This window comes from Rattus norvegicus, chromosome 16, assembly GCF_021556685.1.
Source record: "Rattus norvegicus strain SHRSP/BbbUtx chromosome 16, alternate assembly SHRSP_T2T, whole genome shotgun sequence".
NCBI classification, from domain to species: domain Eukaryota; kingdom Metazoa; phylum Chordata; class Mammalia; order Rodentia; family Muridae; genus Rattus; species Rattus norvegicus.
Genome location: NC_141549.1, coordinates 54,837,580 through 54,858,437, shown reverse-complemented (window position 1 = coordinate 54,858,437; position 20,858 = coordinate 54,837,580). Strand labels below are relative to the sequence as shown.

Below are 20,858 nucleotides of genomic sequence, written 5' to 3'. Positions count from 1 at the left end.
CGTACCATTGGCAAGGCCTCAAAAGTGTACTTGGGATCTCTGGCTTTTGGAACTGGAACTGGCAGTTCATGTTTATATTTTTAAACCTGAGAGCTTCCTTTCCTGTGTCATCTAAAATCTGTCATGAACATACGAACTTAATCAAGCAGGCAGCCTGCAGTCATTACTTCATTTCTATAGAGCACAAGAAGCTATTATGTTGCTTTCTAAAAGAAGAATTAAAAGAAAGGATTTATTATCTTTTGTGTGTGAGAGTGTTTGGCGCACATGTATGTCTGTGTGCCACACGTGTGCCTGGTGCCTGCAAAGGCTATATCGTCTTTCCTAGAATTTGAGTAAGGACAGTTCTGAGCTGCTTTCTGAGGGTTCGGGATCAACCTGGTGTCCTCTGAACTTAGTCACTACTCCCAGATGACCTGATGCCATTTTCTGGCATCTAGCCACAAGGCCTACACATGGTACACATATACGCAAGCCAAAAACCCATTTATATAAATTTTTTTTAAAATCTTTTTTTAAAAAAGATTACTATCTAGTAAAAGGCTTTCTGATAACTAACAAGAACCTCCTTTGCCCCTCCCACCCCTTTCTTGGTAGAGATGAGCTTGTATACCATCTTTTGTCTACAGCATAGGAGAGAGAACACGTGGTCTTTAGCCACTCTGCATCTGATTTATTTCCCTGAATGCTATGAACTCCATTGCTACTTTCCTAAAAATGACATGACTGTAGTCTTCTATATAGCCAACATTATACTCTATTATGTGTATGCACCAAATTTTCTTTAACCTGCTGTGCACGAAGTGATATTTAGGAAGATCCATTGCTTGATAACCCAGGGTGGGAAGGTGTCACTGTGACGTACAGACTTTTGACTACTCTTGGTTTGTTCTATTTTAGTTTTTTTTTTCTTAACCCTGGTATTAGTTAGAGCCTTACTGCTGGGAACAGACACCATGACCAAAGCAACTCGTAAAAGGACAACGTTTAGTTGGGGCTGGCTTACAGGTTCAGAGGTTCAGTCCATTATCATCAAGGTGGGAAACATAGCAGCATCCAGGCAGGCCTGGTACAGGAGGAGCTGAGAGTTCTACATCGTCATCGGAAGGCTGCTAGGAGAGGACTGTCTTACAGTCAGCCAGAATGAGGGTCTCAAAGTCCACTCCCACAGTGACACACTTCTTACTCCAACAAGGCCACACCCACTCCAACAAAGCTACAGCTCCAAATAGTGCCACTCCCTGGGCCAAACTTGTTCAAACCACCACAACCCTAGCAGTCAAATTACCCTTGGAAAGTGTACAGTAAGTGATAGAATGATCAAAGTAGGGCCCTTTTACTGGCTTCTATAATTTGATATATTAAAATAGTCTATAGAAAAAGCCATTCCATAGCAAACTGTCATACTTCATGAGACATTTAAAGATAGACACATGAAAGAACCACAATAATGTGGGTTGATGTCTATATGCAGGTGAGGGCAGGCACAAGATAAGGCAAGGTCCGTGATTGGGCCGTGAAAAAGAAAGGCAGGTTGAGAATTTTAGAGATGGGACAGAGAGTGTGGAGAGAGAAGGAGGGAAGATGGAGGCAGAGAAGGATGACCCAGATTCATGTGGCTTTAAATAGCCACAGGTAGCTAATAAACATCTTAGAAGGGACGGATAATTACAGGACAATTTGTCTTATCTAGGTGGGCAGTTTATATCAATGTCAATTGGTTCTGAGTTCATTGTGTGGACATTTTGTGGGGTGAGAATTTACTGATATAAAACTCAAGAGTTTTGATTTTACCACATTATAGGAATTCATGACAACTGATCTCAAGATGGGTGATTGCTACATGGGGCCTGTGTGGCAGGACCTGCTATGGTAAAGTCTGCTGAGATGAGAACACCCAGCTAGTGCTCTGTGGCCCACCGGTGACCGGCCTAGCATGGGATGAAAAATCCTTTTTTAATATTTCCTGCTACACAATAAAGACAGAAAGGAATGCCGCTGTGATCCACAAAGAGCTCTACTATATCTTAATACAGTTTCTGTAGACTTGTTTAGCACTTAAAGAATCTTTTCATGGTTCACAGGTGTTCTGTGCTATGAGTGATAGCCAGGTTGATAATGCTGACATACTAAATGAGCTACCCCAGGCCTTCTCATTTTGTAAATGATGGAATAAACATTACAATTAAAGTTTCAGGGTGCCTAAATTATTCATGCCCATCACATTTGTAAACAACAGCCTGTAGTTGTAACTGCAAGTCTACCTGTGCACATTAAAATACTCTTGTGTGATTTTTCTAAGTCTGTATAGCTTCTGCTGGGCCAAGGAAATGATGCTGCACTTTGTCAGGCTCAATACTGTCTGGTACCACATTGTGTGTCACTCAGATAGGGACTATGTGTATAATAGCACTCTCATAAAATTAAAACAAAAGGGGTTGGGGATTTAGCTCAGTGGTAGAGCGCTTGCCTAGGAAGCGCAAGGCCCTGGGTTCGGTCCCCAGCTCTGAAAAAAAGAACCAAAAAAAAAATAAATAAAATTAAAACAAAGCAGAAAATCCCCATAACCTCCCTAAGTGTTGCCATAACCATCCTAATGTCACGGTACAGTTCAGTGCTCACACATTGGGTGGTGAAAGAATTGTAATCAGACCTGTTTTCTTGTCAAATGATATAGAAGTACAGCATGAGTCATTAGATATGTCAGATAATTCTTTTTAACAACAACAATAATAGTAAAACATCTGCGATGGTTAATTTTCACAGTCAGTCCTGCCAACTTTCATTTGGCAAAAATATCTAGAAGATTAAGGAAGCACCCTGTTACTATCATGGCATGTCCAGTGGTGATTAGACTGCAAGGGTTCTGGCCAACCGAATGGATCCATCCCTTGATGGATTCTCAGGAGGGTATCATCATTGGTGGGTGGTGAAAAGCAGGAGGGGGAGTGTGATGGAGGGAAATGGGTCACAGCAAGAATAGCTCCGGGGCTAAATCACACTCTGACGCACCCCTTTCAGTCCTGCATCCCATCTCCCACCCGAAACGCAGTGAAACTTCTGGAACATGAGCACAATACGTCTTCCCTTCAGTTATTTATGTCAGATACTTTGTCAAAAATAAAAATAAAAATAAAATAGCAAAACCAGTAAATACAACAGCTGTGTTAGCGACACAAATATTTACTATACATGTGTACTTTGTTTTATTTAAAGTATACTCTCATGTTTAGAAAAAAATGTTGAATGGAATGAGAGTGTGGCCCAGTAAGAAAGCACTTACCTATGTACAAGGCTCCAACTTTAATCTCTAACGCACTAGAAAGGTTTTACTACAAATTAGTTTCTTGTGTTAATCAGAAACACTTTCCACTCCCATGTTTAATGGCTCTCCCGGCCATATCTCCTTCTCTTGTGCTTGACTTGGTTTCATCTTTTGTTCATCAGAACATCTGAGTGAACAAAACCCATGGCTCATATCAGTTAAAGGCTTTGGCCTAGAGGAAATTTTAATGGCAGTGGGAAAACCAGTGATGACCGTTGCTTGACAGGCACAGTTCATCGCACCATAGCAACAATTGTAAATCACAAGGGCAGAGTGACAGAGGTGACAAAGGATCTTCTTCACATAGTCAAGAAGGGCCTCTGTCTTGAAATGTGGAAAACGTCTATTGATACTGATTAAAAATCAATCATGGAGGTATATCCCTCTCAGCATCCTGATGGCCATAAACACATTTTTTAAAATCAAATATCAAAATGAGAAGCTGTAGTCAAGTATGACACTACATTCACAGCTAGTCCTGGGTAGTTTGAATGTAATCAAGAATTACTATTCCTCAGATAATCTGAGGAATGGGACTTCAAGTCCTGATATTAAGACATGTAGAAAATTTGGAAACTCTAGATAAGCAGATTGTGGAGGGGAATTATTTGCCTGTCAATAACAGCTTCTTGTTCTGGAAATGGGTGCCTGAAAAGACTTTTATCCAGAGAAGAAGGCTTGTCAAGACTTAAAGCTTTTAAACACCAGGTAATACTCTTGCTTGGGGTCAATATCTCTGGCTACTCATTGAAACCTTTTGCGATATGTGTCACTGAGAGACTATAGTGCCTTCGGACCCAGTAATCACAGTGCACTGCAATTGGCTTTTGTTATCTGTTTAACATGAGACCTATTAGAAGCCATAGATGACCTAGTTCCTCATCCCAGATGCTCTCTGAGTTACTGTGCCAGAGAAATGACAAAATACTTTCAGAATTTTTGTTCAACATATTGATAGGATTCTAGCACATCCTCTCCTAATTTGTGATCCCAATCCCAACATGGATATGATTTTTACCCTCCCAAATTATCACCCCTTTCGTGACAGGGTTACTCTGTGTAGTCCTTGTTTTGGAGCTCACTATACAATCCAAACTGGCTATGATCTCTCATGACACCCAGTCAAAAACCCCTTCCTTGAACCAACCAAGGAATGAAGGATTGACTTCAGCATTCCTACTTCATAAAAAGGATTTTTGCCTGGTTCTTGTTTGAACTAAAGAAGAGACTCCAATGGTATGGAAGACATTCTGGGAGGATCATAATAACTACGGATTTTCTAAGAACCTGGCTTGGGTTTGGGGTAATGTCACCAAGGATCATATGAAGAGTGTCTATAGTAAGAATCCCAGCAAGTTTATCCATGATTTCAGTGAGTAACTAAGCATGAGGCAGTTAAAGAAACCAACAAGGCTGTGCTGAGATGTCAAAAGATGGAAAGAGGTTGTGGATGAGAATGCTGCCAAGTAGCTCCTAGTGGTGCCAGAGAGGAACTGACTAATGGGGAGGAGTTATTGGCATAGTGTGGGAACATAAAGAAGTCTAAGAAGCAAGGAAAAGAACACCTGAAAAGAAAAGAACGTCAGTCAAAGATTTCAGTGACAGCATAGCCAAGGCCCAAGACCTTAACAGATTATCTAAAAAGTTTAAATCACGTACCCTCAACATCACAAATTTCTATTTAACGGAGAAGAAGGTTCTTGTTCTAATTACTGTTTACAAGCAAATCTAGGTCAAAGGAAAGAAACCAAGCCAGCCACCAAGAACACATTTCTGAAACGGTACCAAGAACACATTTCTGAGATGGCATGCTTCCTCATACAGCCTCTGGAGGTGTTCAGGAAGAAGCATTCTTATCCGTGGGGACAGCAGCTCCCTGTGCACATCCTCCCTGACACCTTCACGTGAAGAAATGGAAGGCAGTGGTGCTGACAGTCTAGCATATGTAGGCTCAGGACAATGTATGTTTATAGATGCCTTAGTTTTTAACAAAAAGTTAAAAGTCAATGAAAACATTAAAAATAAACTGTATAGGAAGGTATTGAAGAGAGGAAATAGAAGGTCTGGGGGTAGAGACAGGCTTGCAATCGGTGCTGTCCAGAAGGGTGAGTGCAAGTTCAATGACTGCTTGGTTTACAGACTTCAGTCAAGGCCAACATCAGCAGTTTACTGAGACTCTATTTCAAAACAAAAAACGAAAACAGCATAATGGAAACATAGGTCAATGGCAGAACATTTGCTTATCAGGCCTGATCTTCAATCCCAGGCAAGGAGGGAAGGAAGGAAGGAAGAGATGGAGGGAAAGGAGAGAGGGAGGAGGGGAAAGAAAATACTTTATGTAGCTGTGCACTGTTTGTACTTAAGTATCAGTGCAGAATTCAAAAGGCTGAGCAACTTTAAAAGTTTATAAGGTAAAAACATGACAGCAAATTCATGATTTTATTATTGACCAAAGGATAAATGTTTCACAGTCAAAATATTTATAATGTCTATGTGACCTACAGTGTGGACAGAAGTGCCAGGACCTTCCCACCTACCCACAGGTTGCTCTCTGACGCACCAGGAGCAGTGCCCTATGCTGTACATTTCATTCACAGTAAGTATTCCAAACAGACTATGACTTTATTATCCTTTCTATCTTCCACATGTTGGCATATGTTTTCACATACAATTTCACATTTGTTACAATCAGCTGCAGTGTTCGGTACATTACCATGGAGGACAATAGGCCATTCCATGTTGCCGAGGTTTGTAATAGGGTATACCATTCACGTTTTAAGTATACACTCTACGATGTTCACAGAACACTGCCTAACACCTTACATTCAAGAGTGCACCCACATGATTGACACACGGCTCGATTTCCAACTAAAGAAACTAGAATACCTCAGAGGCAAAAATCTGACCTCCCTCTGGCTCAATTCTTCTTCTAAGAGACTTAGGAAAAACAAAACTCTTCTTTCTCAAGATAAAGTGTGGAAAGAAGGACCTCTCCCCTGAAGCAAACTGGAACAAGGCTCAGAGATGTACTCGGAAGAGGGAGCACAAAGATTGCTGACGGCCAAAGCCAGTGGACACGTGCGAGAAAACAGGGTTTCCAGATACAACAGCAGGGCAGATGCACGCATGAACTCATAACGTTCATTAGCAGCATGCAGAAGGCCTGTACAAGTTCAAGCCAGACAGAATCCCAGCATAGAAGAGGGGAGGGGAGTACCGAGTCCCATCTGTAGCTGAGGAGGTATTGCCATTTGATTGTCGCTGGGGAGATTTGGGAAACCATTTTTCTTTACTGGTGCGACTTCTGCCTGTGTGAGTATTTGCACTGAGGCAGCCTTAGAGAAATTTAACCACTCCAGGGAGAATTACAAGTCAATAATCTCTTTTTCTTTTTAAATTCATCGGTTTACATACTTACTGCTAATGTATCTTAAAGTACTCCCCCGATACAATCTTTCCTATACAATGTGGAAATACCAGATACATATTCTCCTAGAAGTTTGGTCTATTCCAATATGTACTTATGGCTATATTGTCTTTATTTTTGAAATATCACTTCAAACCATTCTAAGAAGTAAGGGATTCCTTAACCTTTTTATTTTGTTGGGACCCATTTTTCTGAATATTCAGTTTCTCTCCTGTCGCTCTGTCTTTGTCTCTCTTTGTATCTCTTTCTCTGTCTCTGTGTGTCTCTTGGTGTCTATCACTGTCTCTCTTCGTGTGTGTGTGTGTGTGTGTGTGTGTGTGTGTGTGTGTGTGTGTGTGTGTAATCTCTACAGGGCACACCTTCCAATAAACTCACAAGAAAAGATAGATATTGGTTAACCCCCTCAAAGCTTTTTCTATTTTTAACTGAGAGATAGTTTAGCTGAGTATGGAATTTTTAAGCAGCAGGCCATTTCTCTAAAAGCTTTTCAGACATTTTCACATTGCCTTCAGCTTTTAGTCTTGCTATGAAGAAGTGATCCATTTAAATTTTCGATTCTTTATATAAAATATAAACTGTTCTTTTTTAAAACGACAAAATTCATACCCCCATGTTCTCTGGAAGTTCTTAATTCTGAGCCTTCACATCACCAATCATATGCATTCATCACATGCTTCCAGTCTAGAAACCCACGAGAACGGATTTTTGTGGGGCAGTGGATGGTGCCAGGAAACTTGGTAAGATTGAGCAGGTTGGAAGCCCCGGAACCCAGAGTGGATGGTAGGAGCTTCTTCTGCTTCCAACCAGGCCCCTGTCATGTGATCACAGTCTCTACATAGGAATGCGATCTATGGTCACATAGAACAAAGTTTTTCATGCTAATGAGTTATCTAGAGGTCATGAAGATTTAGCTTCTCTTCCTGGCCATTCCTTCCAGCAAGAGGTTGACCCTAGGAGGGGCATGCACTCATTTTCTGTGATGAACAATCAGTAAATGGTATCAAGAACAGCTGTGGGGAACATGGAGAAAGCCTTCCTCTACAGAGTCATGCTGCCAAAATCTCCCACAGAAGACTCCTCTGTGTTCCTAGACTCACTACCACTGACCTAAGTCTGAGTCACCCATTCCCCATTCCCCAACCCCTGGTTCACCCTCAGACCGAAGGCCTCTTCTATTCTCAGCTCCTCCACAACTTCCAGCAGTGTCTGGGTGTCCAGGAGTCTGAGAAACTCTGGCCCAGATCTGTAGACCCCATCCTCCAGTCCCAACTCCTCTGTGAGGTTTCCAGCAGCGACTGGATTCCTGGTAGTTAGGGAACCACAGCTTCAACCTCCCACATCCAAGACTGTGTTTTCCCACCCTTGAGTGGTATATCAGCACTATCCTTGAGCTCAGCACCCGACGATGGCACAGAGTAAATGCAGTCTAGCATCCAGCATTTTGCCTGCCCATGCAGGGGCATTCCCACAGCCGGACAGTGGAACAAACCGTGAAACCACAGATTTTGAGTTATTTTATGATTATTTTCTTCCTTTTGGTTTTTCTTTTCAGTTTGTACTTTTTTTTTTTAAGTCTTGGTATCATTTACATTGGATCCCAAGAATGTATTTCTAATTTTCTATGTTCTATTATAATTTTTCTTTTTGCCATTTTATTCAGCTTTTAAGATCATTTTTCCAACTTGATATTTCATTCCCACTATTAAAGAACTGTTCATGTTCCTTGTATTTCTTGTGGCTATTTGTTTTTGTTGTTGTTGTTGTTGTTAGTTATTGTTAACTGTTGCTGTTATGATAGGATCTTAATTGTAGCCCAGAATGCCTTGAAACAATGTAGCCCATGCTCACTTTGAACCAACATTTTTCCACTTTAGCCTCCTGGGTGCACATTACAGGCAGGCACCACCATACCCCAGCATTTGTTCTTATCTCATGCATACAATTTAATCAGCCTTCAATTGGTGTGGTGAAGGAGGCTTGAAGAAATGACCATGCAAACTGAAACCATAAAAACTACTTTTTATGGGAAAACTTTTTCATATACTAAAAACTCTCATACTATCAATTACAAGTGTAAAGGGAAATAGAATTCTAAAACTAATATGTAGTTGGTATGCTGTAACTTAAAACATTAAAAAAATATTATGATTTCTTTCTTGGCACAGAACTTGCTGTCCTTTCTTGATATAACTCAGAATGCTTTTCTTTACTATGTTTTGGTAAATTAAGGAATTTTCTAAATGTGTATCACTTTCCAATCATTCATGTTTTGTGCTTTTAATTTTATGAAATCTCTACATAAATCCCGTGCAGTATCATTACCAGTATCCCATCCTCTGAGACACTTTATCTTTTCCATAACAACCATTTCATCCATATGCAATTTTTTTTTAAATCACATCTATGTCCTTGGAATGATAGCATCAAGAAGGCCAAGATTTTATATCAGCAAAATGGGAAATAATAAATCTATCTCTATCTTTTTGAAGTAATTTATTTTTGCCAAAGTACTGTGTTATTACGAATATAAAACAGACTAAGACACCGTGTAACATGAGAACTGCCCTTACATGTAATTTCTCAAAGGGCATCAAGGATGGTATTTGAACTGTTCTTTTGATGATATTAAACTGAAATCATATACATATACATATGTATGTATATATATATATGTAGAGAGAGAGAGAGAGAGAGAGAGAGAGAGAGAGAGATCTCCTACTTACTATTTTTTCCATTTGGCTATTTACTTGTGATTTGTTCCTTTCTCTGCTTTTTTATATTAGATATTTGATCACCTTATATATAAGAGTGGGACACTGGAAATTCATGTACAGAGCTTACTACAGTGGGATTAAGACGTAGATGTTCTAGACATAAGGCCTGAAAGTCTCATCTTTGGGAGACAGACTAGTGTAATAGACCTGTCATCCCAGCTACTCTGGAGGCTGAGAACAGAGGGTTCTAAGTTCAAGGCTAGCCTGTGGAATTTATCAAATGTTTCATGCTCAACCACCCTAGAATCAGTCTCCTGATCTTTAAAAAAAAATCATTTGAAGCAGTCATGTTCTACAGAGATTATTCTTCATACCTTGCTACCTGTCTCTCTGGTGCTGGATGAAGAAAGAAAGTCCTCGAAGCTGTATGCACATCCATTCCCCATTCCCTACAACATTTATTCCGTTAGCTACCGTCATTCTCTCCCACATATGCCCAGAGACCTTCTGTTTCAATCTCTGCAGAGAGTAAAGCTTTGGTGTTCTCCTTACGGAGTGGACAGTCAAACCACCAGCTATTCTTAAGGTGTGTGTGTGTGTGTGTGTGTGTGTGTGTGTGTGTGTGTGTGTGTGTGTGTGTGTGTCTTTGGGTTTTTGTTTGGGGAAACAAGGTCTCATTATGTAGCCCAAGCTAACCTGAAACTTCCTATTGCAGCCAATACTGGCCCCAAACGTGAACCTTCAGCCTGCCTCTTAAAGGCTGGTATAACAAGGTTTTGCCACCACACCTGAGCTTCATTTACTGTAATTTGACCCCATCTTCATCCTTTTTCCACACAAGTGTGCGAACAATCAAGGCTTATGGTGAGGAGGGGCACTGATAACTCTAAATGTGTAAATGTCATTGATTTTTGGTTGCCTTTTGCTGGTTGAAGAGTTAGTGCTTTCTCAGTCCTCTAACCACCTGACTGTCTGCTTCCTACTTTTCTAAATTCGATTAGTATGTTTCTCATCATTTCGTCCTTTTGTATAAAGATGTTCAAAGTAAAAACTTTGAGATCATTTTGGTGAAGCTTTGAAAGAGAAAATTTTCAATGTATGTGGTCATTTCACTATTTTTCATTCTAAAGCCTTTTATCTGATGTGGGTGTGTACATTTATGTATATATGCACACATGCTTATGTACATACACATATTTAATATACAAATATCACATATACATGCATACATACACATATACTTCTATATATGTGTATATATAAAATATATAATATATAAATTATTACTTTTCAATACCTGAAGCTCTTGACCAATTCAAACCAATATATGTTAAGCTAATAAAGGTATACTTTTTTTTGCTTCTTTTCTTGGATTTAGTAGTTTCAGAAAGTAAAGTTGGGTTTTTTTTTCTGTTACTTTTTTCTCTAATAACGTCTTAAGTTCTGTCATCGATTTTTATATGTTTTTGTATCAGTACTGTGTAACGTAAATGATAAATATTGTAAAGACATTTTGTGTAAGTGATTCATAACACGTTCTTGAGGCGGCTTCTGTGCAGTTATCCAACTGCATCTCCTGGCGTTTTTAATAACCTTCTTAATATTTTCTGTCATCCCCATCTGTTTGGATTTAAGGTTGATTATCCAGACAAGCTGTGCTGCAAAGAGCCACCTGATCACTCCAGTGCATGTCATGCAGGTGTTAGACTGGTGACATTTTCAGGGAGGAAACATAAAACCACTCTTGCTACATTATCCCACTTCTCCCAGGTAGGTGGATTGCCCAGAACACTGGAAAATTAAGCGTAGACATAATCATAGAGAGTCACATCACTGGCTCTTTAAACCAGCTCAACTTAACCTGGTATAGATTCCCTAATGGGCAATTCTCTGACTCTATCCCTGGGGAAAATATATTGAGCATAGGCAAAGGTTAAGGCAGAGGAGTGCGCTGAGACTGGGAGACAGCCAATCAGATGAAGAGGGTCTAAAGCTCCAACGCCCGCGGGCGAGCAGCACCAAACCCAGCTGCTTAGTCTCCTTCAGTTGCGGATGAACAGCGCATACATGTTTGTTGCAAAGGCTTCTTACGTTGGCTGTAGCCACCACCGAGCAGTCCGGTATCTAAGAAGAGAGGGATAGATACCCAAGCAACTCATTCTGCATAGCAGCTGCCAAGACAACCCTCCCTGTGCTGGAATGTGCTCACTTGAAGGTATTGCTTCTTTTACATTAAGCCCCCCTGTGATTTTTTTAAGAAAGACGCGGAGAAGGCTGATGCTGGGGAGACTTTCTGCTTTCTAGTAATGCTTTGTTCCTTCCCTGGCTAATCCCTGCTTTAAAATGCTTAACCTCTGGCTGAGGCTGTGCTAGGCAGAATAAAAGAGACACTTTCCATTGCCTAAGCGGACTGCACAGACCCTTTAATAGGACAGCCTCATTGTTAATGTTGCTATTGTTCTCAAGGTAAGCTGGTTAATAACGTTGCCTTCAACCCTCACATTCTGCTGCATTCATAACTAAGAATACAGGAGGGGACGGATGGGACTGTGTATCTTCAAGGTTGTTGAAATTTCTCTAATTGTCTACCAGCCTTTGAGACAAAAAGCTCCAAACTGCTGATCAAACATAGAGAAAGAATTTGGCTCATAATTGAATTCCTCTGTGCTTAGGATGCAAGGTTTATTTTTTTTTTAAAAAGACATACACACACACACACACACACACACACACACACACACCACCAACAGCAACAAAAACCACTTTTCAATCCTGCTTAATAATTTAGATGCCTTAATTATCATCTATTACTGAGTGCAATCATCTAAAAGTCATCAGCATATGAGGGGCCCTTGTTTTAGCTGCCAAGGTAATTGGAAGGATAATTCAATATGCTCGAGAGTAACAAAAGACCCCTGAGAAATACACGCATCGGATGAGGCATGGAGCTGCTTCACCGAGCATGTATTTCTCTGAGTGTGTCCTCTCTTTTGTCTCTGGTCCCATTAGTTATGTTAGCAGAAATAGGTAACATAGGGACTTCCATGGTGTCCCCTGCACGTAAAATCACGCGACCATTTCTGCTATGCATTATACAGTGCTTAATCTATGCCTAAGGTGTAAAATTGTCGATCCTGTGGAAGGTTTCACTGGTTAAACTCTGCGTTAGCCTCCCTGGGACATTTGAAGTCACACATCAGCAGGTTGTGAATGGTGGTCTGAGAGAGAGAGTAGAATCTGTTTTTGCAGAGAAGGAACAGAGATGCCAAGAATGCTCTGCTGCTTTTGTAGTTGTCGCTATAAAAGCATGATACACTGAAAATATAATCCTCACAACAAATGGCCAGGGAAGTGATATGGCATCTTTGTAGCGTTAATTATTATTTTTTTTTTAGATGTTAAAGCATTGGTAGAGTTTCTAACTTTCCAAATCTAGTGGTATTTTATTACATTTTATTCGTTTAATTATTGTCTGTGGAACTGAGTGTACTTAACTGTGTAAAGTTATCAATTATGCTATTATGTCAGTCTTGGGCATTTCAGGCTGCTCTATTCAAATGTGACTGGTTCTACTTACCAGTGTGACGATCAAGTCAAACTAGTATTTAGCGCTAATATTCTTTTTAAAAAGATCACTGCTTAATAGTCATGAGCCATACAACTAGTGATAAGACTGCACAAATTTAAACTCTAATTTGTAACATTAAAAAAAATCAGCTGTGAAGTGAAATAAGATTATTTTTCCCGTGTGGGGAAATCTAACTTCTTTCTACCTTTAAAGGACATTGCTTTTGAGAAGGCAAAGTAAAAAATTAACTAACTGGATGCCCACAGGGAGTCCACTAACTGTGAGGAGTGGCAATGGGGCCTGGCATGTGGTCATACACCAGCTCACATAAGGTCGGCATCCGGTACTTGGCCATGAGTAAAGTTGTACGTGGGATGGCATAAGTCTATTCCTGCTAATGGGAAAAAAACAATGGAAAAGAAAAGCAGGAAGTAATCCTAGAGAGATGAAGGAACAAGGCATCCCCCAAGAGCCATTAAAGGAAAGAAATTAGAGGGGTAGCCTTGACACCAGAAAGTCCCACTTCCTGTGTAAACTGGGGAAGAGGACAGGGAACCAGTCTTACTTCACTGTCTTATGAGAATTATAAGAAACCCACATAAGGATACATAGTTCTTGTAAATGAAATGAGGACGTTATTATGAGGACGTCAGAGCAGGTTGACTTTCATTCATTGGCAGTGACAAAATCCTTCCTTTGAGAACCCCTATATTTCCCCTTGGAAGAGATGGTCTTCTCCAGGGAAGAGTCCCCTACTTGGTTGTCAGCTGTGAGACCATGCAGATACAGGAGGCAGTATATGGACTGAGCAGGTTGCATTTACATATCCAGGAGTCTATGTATCTGTCTATACGGATAAAAAAGAGGTCATGAGTTGGAGAGAGATGGGGGTGGATGCATGGGGGGGGGGGTCTGAGAGAGAGAGGGAGGGGAAAGGAGGAAATGATTTAATTATATTACAATTTTAAAAAATGACTATAGAAATTTCTCCCTTAGAAGAGGAACTTAGTCCAGTGGAGACTTTAGAAAGTTCTGTAGTGTCTCTTTACCTGTCCTCACCCCATCCCCCCAGTTCTCTTGCTTTTCTCACAGAACACCAAACTTCTACCAGCTGAGAACATTACTTTCAGTAGGATGCTCTTGAGTCCTATTTAAATGCAAAATGCCTCCGAGAAAGAAAACAATAAGTTGTTATTACCCCGGCTGTGTTTTGTAAGAACCTGAGAGGGGTCGCCTCCCAGACATTGCTGAGTAAGTGACAAAGTTCTAAGAAGGAACAATGGGATACCAGGTGAAAGGAAACAAAAGAGAAAAGCTACCAGAGGAGCAGGCTGTGGTAAACATATCCCATGATGCCCAGGTACCAGTAGGTAACTACAAAGGAGCTGGGTTGTGGGTCCAAAGTAACATCAAAATCCCAGGTAGGCAGCAATGTTGGAGAAAAGCATGACATACATGGTTTTTGGTTTGTTTTTCTTCCTCTTGGTCACCTATAAGGATATTTGTCACTTCCTGACATTTGTAGCAGGAACTGACTACTAGCACAAGGAAAGGGAACTTCAGTTTAAGAGACAAAGTAGACGTTTCATTTTGTTCTTATACTAACTTTTGTCAAAGGGCATGTAAGGGGACACTGGGAAGAACGATGTCTGTGAAAAAGAGCTCTGGTCCTGTGCAAGCTAGACTCCAATCACAACAGAGAGCAATACGGCCCCACAGCCAGGATGATGACCTTCCAACTTGGCTGTCTCATCTACCCTTCATTTTCAAGGTTACTCCTGAATGATGTATTTATGAAAAGATAAAGAGAGGGAGATATGTTCTATAGAGGTGTGGTGAGGTATGGGGGAAGGGGGTGCCTCTGCAAGCCCATACTGAGACATCCATTCCCCTGAGGGACCAGCCACACGATGGTATGGTATAAAACGGAGTTTATTCAGGGCATGGGGAGGGGAGTTAAGAACTAACACTATATGTCTCTTTATTCATATCCAACTTAATGTTAATTCTGCTCACTCCCTCATATATGAGAGTGATCTGATTTAGAGAAGTCCATATTATAATTGACAGTGCAAAGGACTCTATGTGAAGGAACACCACAAAAAGCTATGTTAGCTTTTTCTCTTCTAGTATTCATGACAGTATGCTGACTTATTTTTATAATTTTTACTTCCTTAACCTATTGGAGTTCTTCCAAGGGAAAAAAATTCCATGCTTTCAAATCTACCACTGTCACTTAGGACATAATCCATTTTATTGAAGGCATTAACACCATTCCTTTCTGGAGATTCGAATGGCTACATTAACACTGAACTACCTCCCACCAAAGTTACATGAAAAATAAAGTGACCCCATAATAAACTATGGAGCCAGACACAATGGTGTACCTCCATTATCCCAGTACACAGAAAGCGGAGGATCACTCACCCACAGCCAGCTTGGGTTACATATAGAAACTCAGTCTAAAAGAACATTTAAATCTGTAAGTCAGGGAAAAAGCTATTTTGGTTCAATAGCACTCAACCACCTCAGGTGACTCTGTCTTGGCATCCTCATGGTCTCACACATGCCCCAGAATTGAGCTGATCCCCACGCAAATCTGATCCATGAATTCACAACTGTAAAGCACTGGGTCGGTCTCATCTGTGTAGGGGCCAAATCCAGAATGAGCATTGGTGGAAAGGATTGCTAAGACCAGGTCAAAGGGATGCCAGAAATGTCTTCCACCTCCTGGAAGGTGGAGATTAGCTTCTAACATTAGTGGAGAGAACAGACTGCGTCATTAGCTGAGCAATAAATTGGACCTCTAGAGTCAGATGAAGATGGCCATTGACCCTATGCAATACCAGAGAACATACAAAGGTATTTCCAAGCTTTCTATGAGCAACCCCTTTCCATGCCCTTACAGGAACATGAACTCGTGTCTCCTCATGACATTGTTGTATGGACTATGGACCAAGCCAAGTGCATGTTTACTGTAATATGTCCAAAGGGGTGACGTGATGCTCATACCTGTTAACTACCAGCCTGTAATAAAATCCCTTTCAGGCAGGTGATAGAAAACAACAAAGCTCTTTTCTTGGACTGCTACCAAAGTTTGACTTGTTTTGTTTAGGATGATGTCAGTGAGGATCATTTGAAGATAGAATCTAGGTTTATGACCTGGGAGTCAGTCAGTCTAAGATTCCTTCCACCCCCTGACCCCCCACTTTAAATGCTTTCAGTGGCATTTTCCTCTCAGCAGACACAAAGGAAACCTCTCAATGTGTTCAACCGTTCCATTTGTATTCAGTTCACAGAGACACTCACATTCCCCTTTTTACCCAATACCAGAGAACAGACATAGTCACTCGCTGTTGACACAGGTCATAGCACAGTGTCTCAAGTGTCCCTCAAAAGCCTATTTAATCTATTCCTAGAGAAACAATAGATTATGTTGGTAAAGAAGAACCTCAATTAGTAAAGATATATTTGTCAAAAATTAGCAGTACTGGGACTACAGGATTGGCAAGTTTATGAACACAGGTGTGAACACCTAAGTTCCATCAAAACACACACACACACACACACACCACTCAGGCACACACACACCACAAACACACAAAGCTTGTCAGTGAGGAAGATGCTTGTTGTAACCCTAGCACTAAGAAGTAAAAAATAGGAGAATCCCTGGATCTCATTGGCTAGTCAATCTAGTTGAATTTGAAATCCCAGGTCAATAACAGACCTTGTCTCAGAAAACAAGGTGGACATCTCCCAAAGAATGACATCTAAGGTTGTGAACTGGTCTTACGGTAGTGGTAGGCAAAATGACTCGATGGCTTGTATTCTTTTTTTTTTTTCTCTTTTCTTTTTTCTTTTTTTTGGAGCTGGGGACCGAACCCAGGGCCTTGCGCTTCCTAGGTAAGCGCTCTACCACTGAGCTAAATCCCCAGCCCCCTAAGGTTGTTTTCTAACCTCCATGTATACACAGAAAGACACACACACACACACACACACACACACACATACACACACACCATACACACACACATACATACATACACACACACATACATACATACACACACATACATACATACATACACACACATACATACATACACACACATACATACACACACATACATACACACACATACATACATACACATACACATACAAATGTATTCATATACACACACAATACCCAATAGAGATTTGTATTTATCCTGGCTCCACATATACATTTTTCACAATCATTACTGCCTCTCCTCCTGAGAGCCTTTAAACAATTCATTGCTACTCTGTTGTGTTCATCCAAGCACTAGGTAAATATTGCAATGGACTCAGTAGTTTCTTCAAAGTAACTTATAAAAATGTTGCCCTGTAATCTTCACCTTGTACTGAAGTAGACTTCTGTCAATCACTCTGGCCTCTCCTTTTACCTCCTCTGACAAAAATCATAACATGTTCTAGGCCTAATTAAATTTCATCAGAGCCAAGATTGCTTCCCAAGTCTGTAGCAAAATAGACCTTACAAACCTTATTCTCAAAGTATTCTTGACAGAATCAATTACACTTTAAAGGAAAATGTCTTTATCCTTCCTCTCTCTTCCCCAGCCATCATAGAGCATGTTAGCCCATGGTTTCATGAGAAGAAAATGTCACTGAGCATTTTGATAATGTTGACATTGTCAATTAAATTCACAAAATTGTCTCAAATCCAACGTTTTCTTTGAAGTTCCTATTGCCTTTGTTTAGACCCTTACATTTCTTTTCTGATGACTATTATTACTTTTGAAACATGGTCTTTTTGTATAACCTGGCTAGCCTTGAATTTACAATGTATTCCAGACTGGCCATGAACTCAAAGCAGTCTGTTGCATATAGCTTTTGCTACCCTATCTAAGCTCCTGGAATAGACCACACTACCAGCCCCCACCCAGAGAATATTGGATCTGAGGCTGAAAATACAGACATGCACAATTGTTCAATTTCAACTTGCCTTTTTGGCACAGTTGCTAGGTGCTACTTATCTCCTGCCTGGAGCAGTGTACCCTTATCAATATTCTTAGCTCTACACCTCTCCACCTGCCCTCAACTTTTATGCTCAGTTACATCTAGTCCCAGATGAACTTCCCCAACTGCCGGCCTGTAGGAGTGGCCCATGGCTCTCTGTCTGAGCTCTCACATGGCTGGTCACCTTTCCTCTCCCAGAGGCATGACAAACACTCTCTCTCTCTCTCTCCCTCTCCCTCTCCCTCTCCCTCTCCCTCTCCCTCTCCCTCTCCCTCTCTCCTCTCCTCTCCTCTCCTCTCCTCTCCTCTCCTCTCCTCTCCTCTCCTCTCCTCTCCTCTCCTCTATTCTCCTCTGTCTTGCGTCTGTCTGGTTGCCTGTGGGGACCCGGAAGTCCTGCCTATTCCTTTCACCTAGCAATTGGCTCTTGGCTTCTTTACTGGTAGATCAAGAACCATTTGGGGCATAGGACCTTAGCATCAGAACCACCCTTGCAGCAGTGTCTCCATTCCTAATTATTAGGACTACAGATGCATACCACCATACCTGGCAGCGGTATTCTTTATAGCTGAAGAGAGCCTGTCTTACCTGTGACAATACCACATGTCAGGTAAACACGTTCCGTTCTGTGCTACCTAAATAAATATGGAAAATCATTATGTTGTCTTCGGTTTTTGTTGCAGAGAAGAGACATCACCACTATGGAAACTCTTATAAAGGACAAAGTTTAATTGCAGCTGGCTTATAGTTTCAGAGATTTAGTCCATCATTATCATGGAGGCAGGCATGGCAGCATGCAGGCAAACATGATGCTGGAGGAGTCAAGAGTTCTACATTTTGATCTGCAGGCAGCAAGGAGAGAGTGCGTGCCACACTGAGCATAGCTTGAGCATAGGAGACTTCAAAGCCCACTCCCACAGTGACACAGCTCCTCTAACAAGGCCACACCTTCTAATAGTGTCCCTGCCTATGCACCAAGCATTCGAATACATGAGTCTAGGGGGGAACAAATATATTCAAATCACCACATGTATGCACCACAGTATACTACCCATCTTCCCTTCTACATCTAGACCTATTAGAGAGTAGAGAATTGTGGTTGTCATAAATAGAATTACAGATGAAGAACAAGTGAGCTAATTAATGACAAGGATAGAGGGTGCTGATTAATGCATATTAACAATGTGACATTGTTTCTCCGTGTAGAAAATAATTTAAGGACCGAATAAGGCCCATGAGCAGTAGACAAAAATGTTTTGTAAGCAAAGCAAAACAGAGTGGTTTGGGGAAGACCTTATAAACTATATGCTTTAATGGAGACTGGACAAATTCAGACAAATATTGATGGTCTGATGACATAAAATAATAGAGAAGCAACGGTTGAGAATTCACGTAGGAAGAATATAGGATGCATCAGGCAGAGCTTTTATTTCCCCAAGAATCATCTGAGGCAACTTATATAGAGAGGAACCAGTTACTAAGGCACATGCACAGGGCCTGGGCAAGTTTGCATCATATCCTCTGTGTATATATTATGGCTTCTAGTTTAGTGTTTTGGTGGGATTCCTGAGTGTGCAAACAATTGGGTCTCTGATTCTTGAATCTTCTCTTGGGCTCTTACTGTCTGTTGGTTTATCTTACCCTAATTTGACTCTATAGTTTTGTTTTAACTTATTACATTTTATTTTGCTGTATTTTTTTAAAGAAGGAATGGATAAATGAATGAATGAATACCTGGCCACCGGGTAAAGGTTAGCAAATTAACTATCACTTATATCTGCTGGGAGGGGGAAAATCAGTTTTCTTCAATAGATAGTTGCTAGGTACATCAACCACACCAGGGCAGGCCTCATATTCAATACTAGTTAAACAACATATAAGTAGACTCCACATATTTCGTTTGGTTTTGGTTTTGGTTTTTGGTGTGTATGTGCGCACTTGTGTGTGTGTGTGTGTGTGTGTGTGTGTGTGTGTGTGTGTGTTCATGTGTCCTTTATTTGGTTACAGTTTGGTGATTGTTTTTTTCTTTTTGGATGAGGTTTTATTTAGCTTTCATGGTCTTGGGGGTTGTGTTCTTGTTTTGGAATTTTAAAATTTAGGTAGATAGGTAGAGGAAGAGAATCTGGAGAACTTTGGGGAAGAGGAGAAGGTAATCAAAATATGTTTGTATTTAAAATTGTTTTAAATAATGAAAATATAGTGATGATGCTGATGAAAAGAGGAAGAGAAAGGAACCAGTCACATTCAAACTAGTAGTTTTGTCTTTAGCTAGAACTAGCTCTGTGTTGGGCCATGTTCTAAGCATGTTACATGAATGGGCTTAATTAAACTTTTAAAAGCTCAAAATACGAAGCGTTTTGTAAATCCCATTTTGTAGATGAGCCCACAGAAGTGCTTGGGCTTCTTTCAGATTATATAGTTGGAATCTAGAGGACTTGGCGAATATTGTTGATACCTTTCATCACTCTGTTGAGGTATACCTTTCTAGCCTGGGCTAGAAAAATTCGAATGTGTTACTTTGGTAGAGGAAAGTCTGATGTAACCTCCAGAGTTTGAAATTAGAGGCAAACTAAGAAATTAAAAAGCAAAGAAAACTAAAAAAGTAGAATAAGCAAAATCGTTCCATTCTGGTTATGTGAATTAAGAACTGTGAGGTTTCCTTATCTGTGATCAGGATTCCAATGTGTCCCGTTACTCCAAGAGGGGATTGCTGGGCTTTACTGACATCTCACCACGCACTCTGGTGCATTGTTCAGCATGTGGTGAGAGGGGGAAAGACAGAAGAATTCAAGAAAATTGAAAAAGGGAAAGCTATAAACACTAAGG

At 40.6% G+C, this 20,858-nt stretch overlaps 1 protein-coding gene; it reads right to left on the bottom strand.

Moving 5' to 3' along the window:
- Erich1 (glutamate-rich 1) overlaps positions 1-20,858 on the bottom strand; it is a gene marked incomplete at its 5' end in the record, with an annotated part of 52,793,804 nt that overhangs the window by 28,805,926 nt on the left and 23,967,020 nt on the right.